Below are 12,719 nucleotides of genomic sequence, written 5' to 3'. Positions count from 1 at the left end.
TTTCTGTTTTTGTTGGATAGGCTTCCACCCATCCCGAATATGTGTCTACAAATACCAAAAGGTATTTGTACCCCATTTTCCCAGGTTTTATTTCCATGAAGTCTACTTCCCAGTATATTCCTGGTGCATCCCCCACTTGCTTAGTCCCCTCAGRGGATGTGGTTATCTTCGGGTTTACTTGAACACACGCAGTGCACCAGGCAGAGATCTTTTCGAGCTTCTTTCGCAGATCTGGGGTCCAYAGATGGGGGTGCATCAGCTCAAGTGCTTTCTTAGGGGATAAATGCAKGCTAGAGYGGAAATCTTGCAGCCAGGCTTCTGCCATTTGTTCAGGCAGGCACAGTATACCTSCTGSCAGATACCACCATCCTGCGCCTCCCTCTTTTCCTCGGTGTTTCTCTATAGAGTCTTCTTCAATTTCAGTATATTCAGGGGGCGTTTCAGGCCGCTGGATCTGTGGTGTTAGGGCTAGCATCTGCAGTGGCCCCACTGGCTGTTGAGCCACCTGCTTTGCCTCTTTATTGACAGGGCGTTCCCTGTATCTGGGGGCTGTTTCCTCGTTGATGTGCTGGCCAGTGGATAACAGCCACCGCTCGAGGGGCCCATACAGCTTCTAGCAGGGTCATAATTTCTTCCTTATTTTTCATACCTTTTCCTTCTGGTGTTAATAGCCCCCTTTCCTTATATATTTGTCTATGCACATGGGCAGCGGCAAAAGCATACCGACTATCAGTGTAAATATTTACATTTTTTCCTTTTGCCCACCGCAAGGCTTGTATCAGAGCAATGAGTTCGGCTCTCTGTGCCGGACTGCCATGTCGCAACGACAGGGCCCATATTACATGCCCTTCTTGTGTTACTACCGTGGTCCCCGCTTATCCTACCCCTACCCTTTACATAGCTGCTGCCATCCGTGTATAAAGCTCTGCCCACACTGTGGGGATCTTTCCTTGCAGCTCTTCCAGTAATGGATCTGGGACAACTTCTCCCCCCACTGACTKTATGAGTAAGTACTCGCCTCTCAAGGGACAAGTTGCAGCCAGGAGCTTCGGTGTATCATTTCCCCATTGTACTAACAACGGCTGGGTCCCTTGAAACGGGATGGTGGCTTTCAGTTTATGGAGAAGGTCCCTCCTTAACAGGGTGTATGGGCATTCAGGGATAGYTAGAAACACGTGGGTTACAGTTTGTTTTCCCAAATCCACCGTTCGGGATGTGATCCATTTATAGGCTTCCATCTGTCCAGTGGCACCCTGTACTCTAGCTGTTTCTTGAGACGGGGGCCTACTGTTTCTTTTAAGTACTGAGTGTGACGCTCCGGTGTCAACCAGGAACGACACGGGTTGCCCCAAACCTTTAGAGTTACCCTGGGCTCTTGGGGGCTGACAGAGCCCAGGCCCCGTCGGTCATTTTCTTCTCTCATAGACAGAATTTGACGGTGCATTTCCATAAGGACACTCATTTTTCCAATGTCCCTTCCTTTCACAAATTGCACACTGATCCTTCTCTAGGGCCAGTCGCCTAGAGGTTCTTCCTAGTCCTCCCCTTTTTCCTTGTTYCTGCAAAAACTTTCTATCTAAGGGATGGCAAGGAGAGTAGTCCCACTCCAGTCGCTGGAGGGGCACGTGTTCGTCTTGAACGTTTCTACAAACATGTTCAGTCAGGTTTTCTATACCTGGTTTTGATTCTCTAGCTCCCCTTAATATTCTCTCCCTCTCTTCCAATGTGAATAGAGCACGGAGGAGCTGCTGACCATCATCCCATGTCGGCCGATGACTATACATTACAAATTTAAGAAGGGATATCATGCTCTCATGATCCTGTGAGAAAGGAGGGTTTTGTTGCTTCCAGTTATACAGGTCCGTGGTGGAGAWGGGCACATGCCTATATGTGCTCCCTCTCCCTTCAGGGACTTGCCTGAGAGGCAGCATCGGGGCTGGGGGGCCRGTGGAGTTTGGGGAAGAAGCACCCCYGGCCACAAACCAGACCGTAAACCAGAGCATATGCAGACCATAAACCTGCCCCCCCTCCCAGTGTGAGGTGGAGACAGAAAATCTCCGCCCTGCACTGTAACCAAATAGGACGATCCTTTAAAATGTCACTCCAAGGAACAGTATAGGGAATCTGGTCAGGATGACCAGGACGATAAATAATACCTTTTGAACTATTTCAGGGTCGAAGGACCCCTCAGGGGGCCATCCGACGCCGAAAGTGGGCCATTCCATACTGCAAAATAATTTTAATTTATCAGATTTTATACTCAACCCATAATTTAAAAGGACTCATTTCCTAAATTTGGGAAAATTAGACAGAAAACAATTCAAAGGTCCTTCGGGAATGGAGCTCGACTGTCCCATTCCGTCCGGATTTAAGAGACGAATAAAACAAACACAGCACAATAAACAAAACACAGACACAAATAGACACAAAGAACACAAAAACACAAACCACGAAAAACCGGTTAAAACCTAAACCTCTTATAACCTGAACCRGTTAAAAACCTTTAAAACCTTTTAAAACCTGAACCGGTTAAAAACCTTTAAAACCTTTTAAAACCTGAACCGGTTAAAACCTAAACCTTTTTAAAACCCAAACCGGTAAACCCTGAACCGGTTAAAACCTCTTAAAACCTGAACCGGTTCTTAACCTGTACCCAAGGCAAGGCAGTGGCATCCCAGTGCGTGCCGGTGGCAGGGAGTTATTGTCTCGTCAGACCTCCCAAAGTCCACCACCAAACCTTGGCGCCCCTTACCCTKAAGGATCATACRATCCCTTACCTCGAGGTTATGAGATCCGGGGACCTGGCATGTCGTCAGGTAGTCCTCCCCTGAATCCCCTAGGCTTGCGAGGTGCCGCCGATCGCCAAGGGAAGGCAACATCTGGGGACCTGGAACATCCTCAGGTAGCGCTCCCCCTGGAAGCGTTCCCCTGGCGAAACGAGTCGGACGGTCCTTCCCAGCCAGGGAGGGCCTGCTGATTTCGGGATCCCGGACGAGCCCCCAGAATGTTAGTCCGTAATCCCAGTAATCACCCGCACGCTCAACCTGGTGGTTTAAAAGCAAGCTTTATTAGGCAGCCGGCGGCGGACTTCTTACAGATTGTCCTGAGATCCGCGCCGTTTGAGGAGAGGTTCGTGTTTTCATAGACGACTACGACTACTTTGTTAAAACGTTATTTACGACCACCATTGACTAACCCCCTTTTCACAATCCCCTTACCATTTGGCATGTTTGGAATCTTATCTCGGGGTCACGGCAAAAGCAACAAGAGCAGGGTATGTATCCTGTTAGTCCTTATACTCCTTTGTAGCAAGCGATATTTACAGAAGCAGATGGCAAGTTTAACTGTAAATTACCTGTTAGTCCTTATCCTCCCTAATAGCAAGGGATATTTACAGAAGTGGATGTCAGGCTACCCTGTTAACCCCTTATAGGCCTTACAATGGGTTTGATAGCAAAAGGACCCGGGGCAAGCACACGAGCTGCAGATTCCTGATGGGATAACGAGCACTTAAAGTAGTTAACAGCAGTAACATTTCAAATGAAACGTTAAAACCTCAACATCTAACACCCCGCCTGTGCTCCTCAGAAGCAGTATTTTAGGCTGTGTGTAAATTCTGGAAAATAACCCTGCAATGATTCTGGTGATCACCAGAAGATCATTGCAAAAAAGAGATTCATGTTTTGAACACTGAATTTTTGTTCTCTGCTGGGACAGTTACTATGGGCACGGAAGCACGTTAAAGGTGAGGGGGGAAAGTGCCAGAACTGGAGAAACTGGCACCAAGCACACGGGAATAAAGAAAATCGCGTCCGAAGTGGCAGTCCCAGAGCAGCTGCTTTCCGGGTCCCAAGGAAAGGGCGGCAGGGGCCCAGCTAGAGGGCAGACACCCCGAGCTCTGTAGGAACAAGGGTGGAATGAGAACCCTGGCACGGGAAGGCCTGGGAATGGCGGAATTCCTGCCCGGGGGAGGCGGGAGCTGCGGGAGGACCGGGCACGCGGAGCACGGGGCCTGTGAGCGGAGCCTCAGCGCGGCCCAGGCCGCAGCCCCTCGCCCATGGTAGGCACCCGTTTTCTTCAGCTTGCAAACACCCSTTGGCTGCAAGCCAGGGCAATCGGGGTCATTCCCGAGGCAGGAATAACCCAAAACATCACTACTGAAGGGGGTGAGGAAGAGCACGATGCTGGAAACTAGTTGTTGCAGGTTGACTGTATTGCACGTGATGCCGAGAGCCGGGAYGTCTCATCTGTCTTGCCTGCGTTTTAAAATGCCGCCAGGCACAAACGCAGGTTTGGCCTGTTCGATAAAGAACAACCTCCAGCTCAAGACTTGGCGCCCAGCTGTATGACTTGGCATTCCAGCACAGAACAGTTATCCCACAACTGTGGTTGCGTATTTGCTAGGCTTTTCAAGCTAAAAAGAAGCAGCACCATTGTAACCTTCACAAAGGGATTACCTGCAATCTCAGGGGTGCTAATCTTGCACGAGACTCATTCAAGTGCTTTCTCCATGGTCTCTCAGTGCTGAAGGGAGGGAGGGAGATCGGGAAGCGGCCTCAGGCGCAGCCAGGACCTGGCWCCGGGAACGGGGCCATCCCCTTGCCAGCCCCAGGTTCCCAACCCAGCACCAGCTCACCTAACTCGCCACTTTTATATTTTAAACAGAAGTGAATTTATACAAACTCCACCCTGTTCCTCAGTCAGATACCAAGCCCCTCRCCGCTAAAAAATTCACACTGATTTGTGCTGTGGTTACAAGTGACAGAATGCAAAGGATGGGACAATGCAGAGGCAAGAGGCTTATTTCTAAATTCCTTTCGAGGAAAAGGCATAAAATTGTTCCCCTCGAATAACCTCACTGAATGGAATATAGGGGAATACTTAAAATTAGGAGGTCACAGCAGGGATCCCACACGATAGAAAATATTTATTTTTTCTGAAGTATCGCCCTGCTACTGCTGTGGAGGAAAAAGGCACAAAAATGTTACAGGGCTCCAGCTGAGCTGGAAGCCAGGCAGCAGATGGTGCAAATTCCCCATAATGGTCACAACTAAAATAGAGAAGACCAAGTCCAGGATTTCTTGCAGAGAGAAACGGTACCGTTAATCACTCCCATCATTCTGTTTAGAGCTGCTAGTAAAACCTTCTCTGACTTTTTATTCAAAACGCTTTTATGCGTTAAAAAGCATGCACAATTTAGATGTTATTTCCAAAAGTTTCCCCTCCAGCACGCTGCTGGCTGTTCCAGCTGGCTCAGGGTTTCTGCTCCCCTCACACTACAGCTCTGTGAGAAAGCGGGAGCTGCAGCACAAAAAGACACTGTGAAGAGGACTCGGGAAAGGCAGGTTTAACTACCCACAGCCCCCAATTAACTTTCTGAGGCCGGAGCCGGGGCCCTGAGAGCTCGATCCGTGAACAAGGCCCCTGTTCGGGATGAAGGGCCTGTTTCAGAGCAGCCCCGTGGCCACACAGGCAGGTAGGGCCCTGCGTTGACGTGAGCCTCAGGGTGTCCGTAGGGAAGGGGCCGGGCAGCCCTGCCTGTCCCAGGGAAGGGCCCCGGCAGCCCTGCCTGTCCCAGGGAAGGGCCCCGGCAGCCCTGCCTGTCCCAGGGGAGCAGCAGGGCTCCATGGGGCGCGGGGCACCAGGGGCTCCGGAGCAGCCGCTCCGACACGCGGCGCAGCCTGCGGGACGCTGCTCTTCCCAGGGCAAGGGCTGCCTGTGCCCCTCAGAAACCCATCCGGCCCCGGCTACCTCTCAGAAGCACCTACGGGCACTGTTTCCTCCTCCTATAGGATTTTTCATCTTTCAGTGTCTTCTGTGTCAAGGAACACCTCCAAATATTCCAAATACCCTTCACGTCACGTTAGGTGTACTATATAGGAACGCAAGATATAAAAGTGTGTAGTGTTTAACAAGAATGCACTCACAGGCATTCAAAATAATACAGAAAATAACAAAGATTAAAAAATACTTTTTAAAGAGGTATCAAGACAAGGAAAAAACTTTAGGGGAAGAAGTGGCTGCCATCTTYTTACGTCTGGGATAGCTGGAGATTATCTGATCCATGCTGCTGCAGAGCACATGTCATTTCTAAGGAGAAGGTGTGTATATGGCTCGGTGTCTAATGTATGGAAATCACCTTATTCAAGCAAACAAGGGTCTCAGGCATTTAACTGCGCTCATTAATCCAGAGCCTCATTAGTCAAACTGAGCTCAGCAGTGTTATGTTTAGATGAACTGACAATATATTTTCCTCTAAACTATTTCAGCTTTCAGTTTCTTGAAATTCTGTTCTTAATAGATCAATTCTCCACTTATTCTCTCATGGAATGCACGTATTTGAAATAGTGGCTTTAAAACAAAAATCTCCAATCCCCTTTTGGGGACTACTTTTGGAAACTACTTTTACAGGCTTCCTTTTTACCTAAACCTCAAAAACTACATGCACTAAAAGGAGGAAATAAGGCACTACATATTTTGCTCAGGCCCAGAGAAGGTGAAGAAGGTTTTTTATTTCTTATTAAGGGAGCTGTTTGCAAACCACTAGATGGCAGGAGGAGACCTTCAAAACACAGTTCTGAGTCTTCCCAAACACCCTGAAAATGTTGGGTCTTTGGGTGACAGAAACCTCAGGGCCTAGAGGCCCTATGAATATATGGGAGGAAACTATGAAACCTGGTTGATGACTTCAGGGCCGAGTAGAAGCAAGTGCTTCAGAAAACATTTTCAGCAAAAAAAAAAAACCATATATATATATATATTTGTGTGTGTGTGTGTGCACATGTATATGCATATGTGTAAATATAAAAACACCTGTTTAACTGGTCATTTCTGCAAACTGGATGAACTCTGGGAAGAAGTCCACTCTTCCAACGGTTTTCCGTTTCCCACTTACACAGTTGGCACAAGGTTTATCAGCCTTAGCATCAATGCAGACCGATGGGAAGCAGTACTAATATGGTTTTCCATAAACTTATCTTTCACTACATAAGTTATTAAGCTATCCTTAAGCTTAGCTTACATATAGCCTATAGATATTACTAAGCTCTATCTTTCACTGTGTAAGCTATATACTGACTTTGTTTTGTGGATTTTAGAATTTGATTTGCAGTCTGCTCTGTCTCCCTTTTGCAACTCATCTGCCCTGGACCAGCTGCAATAGGAAAAGGAGGAAAGGAAAAAGAAGAAAGGAAAAGGAGAAAGTTTCGAGGATGAAGCAGGAGAGAACAAAAAGGTACCGAGCATCACTAGGACTCCGAGGCGGAGGGCCTCTTCCTTCCCCAAACACAACAGGGAACAAAAAGGGCGCTTAGGGCTATGTATGGAAGTCTGGTTTCCCAGCAGACATGTCCATCTTCCACTTCCACGGAAGGGGACAAAACCAAAGCCTCTCCTAGGTCACTAACACTCCTCCACAGAAGATGTACGAGGTGCTGGCCTGCAAGGAGGCTTCACTCCCGCATCCACCAAGGCCGGGTCAGACGTGGCCAAGCACCCACACAAGGGAGGTCCTTCTCTTTGCACCAAGCTGCCTCGGGGGCTTTGCTGCTCCGCTCTGCGCTGCAAAACCCGCAGCAGGGTTTGCACGGGAGCACGAGCTGCTTCACCCCGCAGCCTGGGAACCGCCTGCAACAGCAGCTGGCTCCYGGAACCTGCAGCTCACGGAAGCGGCCTCCGTAGCTGCGCCTTGCTAAATCTCAGGAAYGTCCCTGCAAGCCTGTCCATCCCTATGGCCAGGGCCCGCAGCCGAGTTACGGCCGTGCTCACAAACGGCTTCCATCCTGCACTGACGTTCTCCTCCTCAACGGCAGGATGCACGGGACGGGTTTGGGCCCCTCTGAGGGGCGGCACGGGGGCACCCAGAGCCCTTTCTGCAGGGCCCACAGCACGGGGAAGGGCACAGGGGGAAATGATCTGCTTGGACCTGGGTCCTCTCCCATGAGCTCCCACCTTGCAACTGCAGCCTGGCTCTGACAAAGCCAGACAAAGCTCTGACACTTGCTGGTCTAGGGTAAAATATATGTATATTTTTCTCCTCCTTAAATTTCTGCAAGATGGAAAACAGCCCTGGGCCAAGAGCAACAGGCAGTTCTGCAGTGTGTGCTGCCCTCGGTACGGGGGACACACGGAGCAGGGTCTGGCCACTGATGGTGTCAAACAAAAATCCACATTTTAGACTTTTCTCACTAGAGGTTTTAAGGAAACTCTTCTTTCATGAAACTTTAATGAAAGGGCTCCGCTGGGATCCGAGGATATGGCGGCTCCTCCCGCTGTGCTCCTGCRCTCCACACGGATCTGCCACTTCCTAGCAGTCAGTGCTCCCCACGCCCACCGGGCTCTGGGTTTCATTCCCACTCAGTAAAGGGAACCGYTCAACTCCCAAACCTGCAGGAAAACTGCCACAGGGTACTTCAAATATAAAATAATAAAATGGATTAACAGCAATTTTCAACTGTACTCTCGACCTAGAGCGAAGTCAGGAGCCCCAGATGAACTTCACTTATCACTGTGCCATTCAAACCACAGCAAAATAATGTGGTTTGCTGGTGAAAACAGGGCCAAAATCCAGGTTAATCTAGTTAAGAAGCCAGGTGAACTGCAGACTCCAGGCACACCTGGCACAGTAAATACCTGGCAGAGTAAATAATCTGTGGCCAAGTTAAGTTTTCATACCCTACTCTGCTCTTTGCTACTTTAAAGTTCGAGACCTTCCAAGTCACCGCAAGTTATTTTAGTTATTATGGATTTGGAGGAGTAGGCAAAGAAATTCAGACTCATTTTCTAATGAGTGTTTCCTCTTCAGGGACCTATAGAATCACTCAGATCCGTTCATTCAAAAATCATACTTAAATAAAATCATGACTGTTCAGATTTTCAAGACAAAAAATTTGCACATTAGACTGTTCTGAAGCTACAAGAATTWAAAAAGCAATTTTTCCAAATAAAAATCTGCTTTCTCACCTTACCCTACCCCTGCAGAACATGCGAGGCTTGCCAAAGGCACGAACTGGGATGCTAAAACTGCAAAATGGCACAGATATGATTTTTATTGTTACAAAATAAATCATCTTCAGCAATTAATATTATGAAGACTAAATTCACCATTAGAATGGCACAGAATAACGCTAATAACAGCTTTCAGTATTTAATATTACACGTGTATTTTATACATAGACAAGGATCTAGCAGCACTGCCGAGATCCACTTCAGTGCATTACAGGTTATTCCACTGGCACCAGAGACCATCTCCTCTCCGCACAGACAAGCTGACAAAGCTCAGCTTGTGAYAACAAGAAGGTTGATCAATTAAGGAGGCCAGATTAAAAGTATATAAGTATATATATTGAGGGGGAGAGCTTTGTTATCGCTGTTGTCCATGCTGGACAACAAGCCCTGAAGTACCCAAATACAAGAAGTACTGTTTATGTTTTTCTTTCTTTCTCTTCACAGTGATATATCACACCACGTCACTATTCCACACACAAAAAGTCAGAGATAAAAATACCGCAGTTAGCTCAAAAATACCCCAACTGCCTTAAAAAACAGCAACCACCCCCCCCCGCACAATGTGTGTGCTTCTCACTTGCTCAAAATGCCACCAAGTGTTTGATCACTTCAGAAACCAGATGAGAAGGACGGCAGTTGGTATAAAAAATTATTATATATTGGTATAAATAACTGCAGCCCATCAGCTGCCTGTAACTGCACTCACGCTCTAAGGTTTAGGGTCTCTGACAGGGCTCTGGACGCAGCGAGCACCGCGGACAAGCTGAAATGAAGACAGACCAAGTTATTTATTTATAAAAACGGGTTTTATTTCTTCAGTACAAGGTAAACTACTATTGCAGTTTAAGACCAACAAAAGAGTTGGACAGCAAATTGCTTAACAGTCTCCTAAAGGCTGAAAAAAAAAAAGGAAATCATGAAAACTAGAAGTTCATTCAATGTTTCAAGTAAAAAACTGAAGGGGGAAAAATAATAATAAAAAAAGAGGATGTATCCCAAAAACTTACAGACTAAGTATCTCCAGTGAAAATGCATTAAAATGCACATTTGCTAGGATTTCACCTTACCTTGTTGGGAAATACGGGTCTCCAGACACTCAAGTATTCAACAGGCTCTTTGGCCTCCCGGTATCAGCAAACTGCTCCCTACTCCACACAAAATGCTTTGGAATCAGCCACTCTGACAAACATCCACCTCTAAATTTTGCATTGCCATTCTGCATCCCAACTAAGAGCAGTCCTATGGCCCATTCCAAACAATTCCTTGAACAGCTCATAGCACCTTAGCACAAAACAGGAACCTGGAAATGGAAGGGTACAGGAAGATACCACACCCTTCATGCTTAAAAAGTCAGCAGTGCTGCTCATCTTCATAGAAATATTAAGGTTTAAGAAATAGGAATGCATTTTATTTTTAAAAGTTTTTTTTTTTGCTTATTTGATTGCTTTTTTTTAAAAAAAAGGACACCTGCACTAATAAAGAAAGTGAATTTGCAACCACTTGTATTTATAAAAGCACATTCCTCAATTTCTTATTTTTGAAGATCACACAAATGTCTGTTTCATAATGCAACAATAATATGCACAGTTTAAAATACTTTTTTTTCTTACAAAATACCGTATACAAGAGGGTCAGGCCACCAAGGTATATTAATTCAATATATTCAAAAATGTCAGCGCTGAAACATGTAAAATCATTTATTACACGGTATGACTCGATGGGATTTTTTTTTTTTTTTTTTTTTTTTTTTTACAACTGAAATGCTCTGTCTCATCGGGATCAAATGCATGTAAGTTTACTATTTTCAAGATATTCCAATAGAATTAAGTGTATTTCAATGAAGCTTTAAACATTTAAGCAGAGATATGGGCCACGCCAGAGCCCAATATCCACAGGGATAACTGAGGCATGACGAAGTGTTGAAGCTCTAACAAGTGCACACTACCCAAACAGAAGGGGATGCGTTACTGTATTTCATTTAAGATGGAAAAAATTCCATGAGAGCATCAAATTAAAGAAGTTTTGTGCTCCAAATTGCTCTAATAATTCACGCCCTAAAGGTGAAGTCAATCTGAAAGCCCACAGCACGTCAGGGCAACCTCATGAGAAAGGCAGGGCGAGCAGAGCAGAGTCACTCGCCCCAAGCCCACCTGCGCCCCAGGAGCAAGGCAACATAGGGTAAAGCTGCCAGACACAATTTCTGCAGAAACACCATGACTATTCAGCACGTTGTGACTGTTTTGCTCAAGATCTACATCATCAAAGCAACCTAAATCCTTTAATTCACTCATCTATTTATTATTTTTTAAACCTACTTCTTCTCAAAGGCAGATCTCGTTTTGGAAAGAATTCATTCTGCTTTAGGAATGTGCACCCTGATCTGCACGTGCTGCTGTGAAATACGGTGGGGTCAATATTTCAACGCAGAAGAATTTGGTGGCTTTGATTTCTGAAGTAAATCAGTCTTAAACATGCACGTCATACTTGAGTCTACATGACAAACAGGAGCTCAAGCATTAAGCTAGGGAATTTAAGGCTGTGTTTCAGTCTACACAATGACCAAAGGTAACTCATTTTAAAAAATCTATAAATAAAGTTAGGGAAAAGTCTGTTCAACCTGTACAGAAAGCAAACAGGTAAGAAAATGAAATCAGGAATTAAGTACTTCTATAAAGAATCACATGTATTTTTTTCTAGGAATACATATGACAAGTATATACAACATGTAAATTTGCAATTAGCCACATACAACTAGGGAGAACATTTACAAGGATTTGGGTATGCAACTAAACAATCAGATAAAAAATACATAGGAAAACTAAGCCTCACTGGTCTAAATGAAAAGAAGAAGAGAGAACATCCACTCCTAAAAAAAAACCCAAACCAAAACCTAACACCTTAATTCAATAAAGTATATCTTGTTAACACAGAAAATCCAACAGCTGTCCAAACTCTTAAGTCACATTGTAATTAAATTTAAATAAGTTCTGACAGGCATATTTTTCCATAATGCAACCAGAACTTAAAATTATTGGCACAGAAAGCAGAAAGGAACAGGGGGAGGGGGAATGCACGTCTTCTGAATTTTGTTCTTCTCTTCAAGAAGTGTTTTTGACCTGTCAAAATATTTATTCCAAGAAGGAATTCCAGCTTTTTTTTTTTTTTTAAACAGTATTTTCAGTCTTTTTTAAAGCAACCTCTATTTTTTCTTAAACAGAAAAAAAATATATAAAACAACTTTAGTTGCTCAAGCACATCCCCCTTCCCCAAGATCACCACTTCTTGGTTTCATCTTTCAAGGAAAGAGCCAGGACACAGCCTTATAAGACTACTTTCAATGTTACTTGTAAAGGGGGAAAAAAAATCAGTGTTTAAAAATGAAGTTTTTCCTCATACTTTGTACTTGCACCAACAGGAGGAGGTGAATTACAAGTGGATATAAAAGAACACAGCAGGAGCCACCAGAGCAGCATCGGCAGCCGGTAAATAACAAACCGCTATTTCCTGAGAGGACACAGGAAATTGTCAGTAATGCTTAAGAAACCAAAACCTGGGAGAAAAATTAAAAGAAAAAACCTATTACAGATCCAGTTACACATCATGCGTATTGCAGATATTCCTTTTTGGTGTCTATCAGGCTCTTTGGATTTTTTCTGTACATTTTGTTTCTTAAAAAAAATCTAACTAACGAAGCTCACAATAAAGCGAATTAT

This window comes from Nothoprocta perdicaria, unplaced genomic scaffold, assembly GCF_003342845.1.
Source record: "Nothoprocta perdicaria isolate Ctin4 unplaced genomic scaffold, notPer1 scaffold_91, whole genome shotgun sequence".
NCBI classification, from domain to species: domain Eukaryota; kingdom Metazoa; phylum Chordata; class Aves; order Tinamiformes; family Tinamidae; genus Nothoprocta; species Nothoprocta perdicaria.
The sequence above is the reverse complement of the archived record's forward strand: the minus strand, read 5'-3'. Positions refer to the sequence as shown.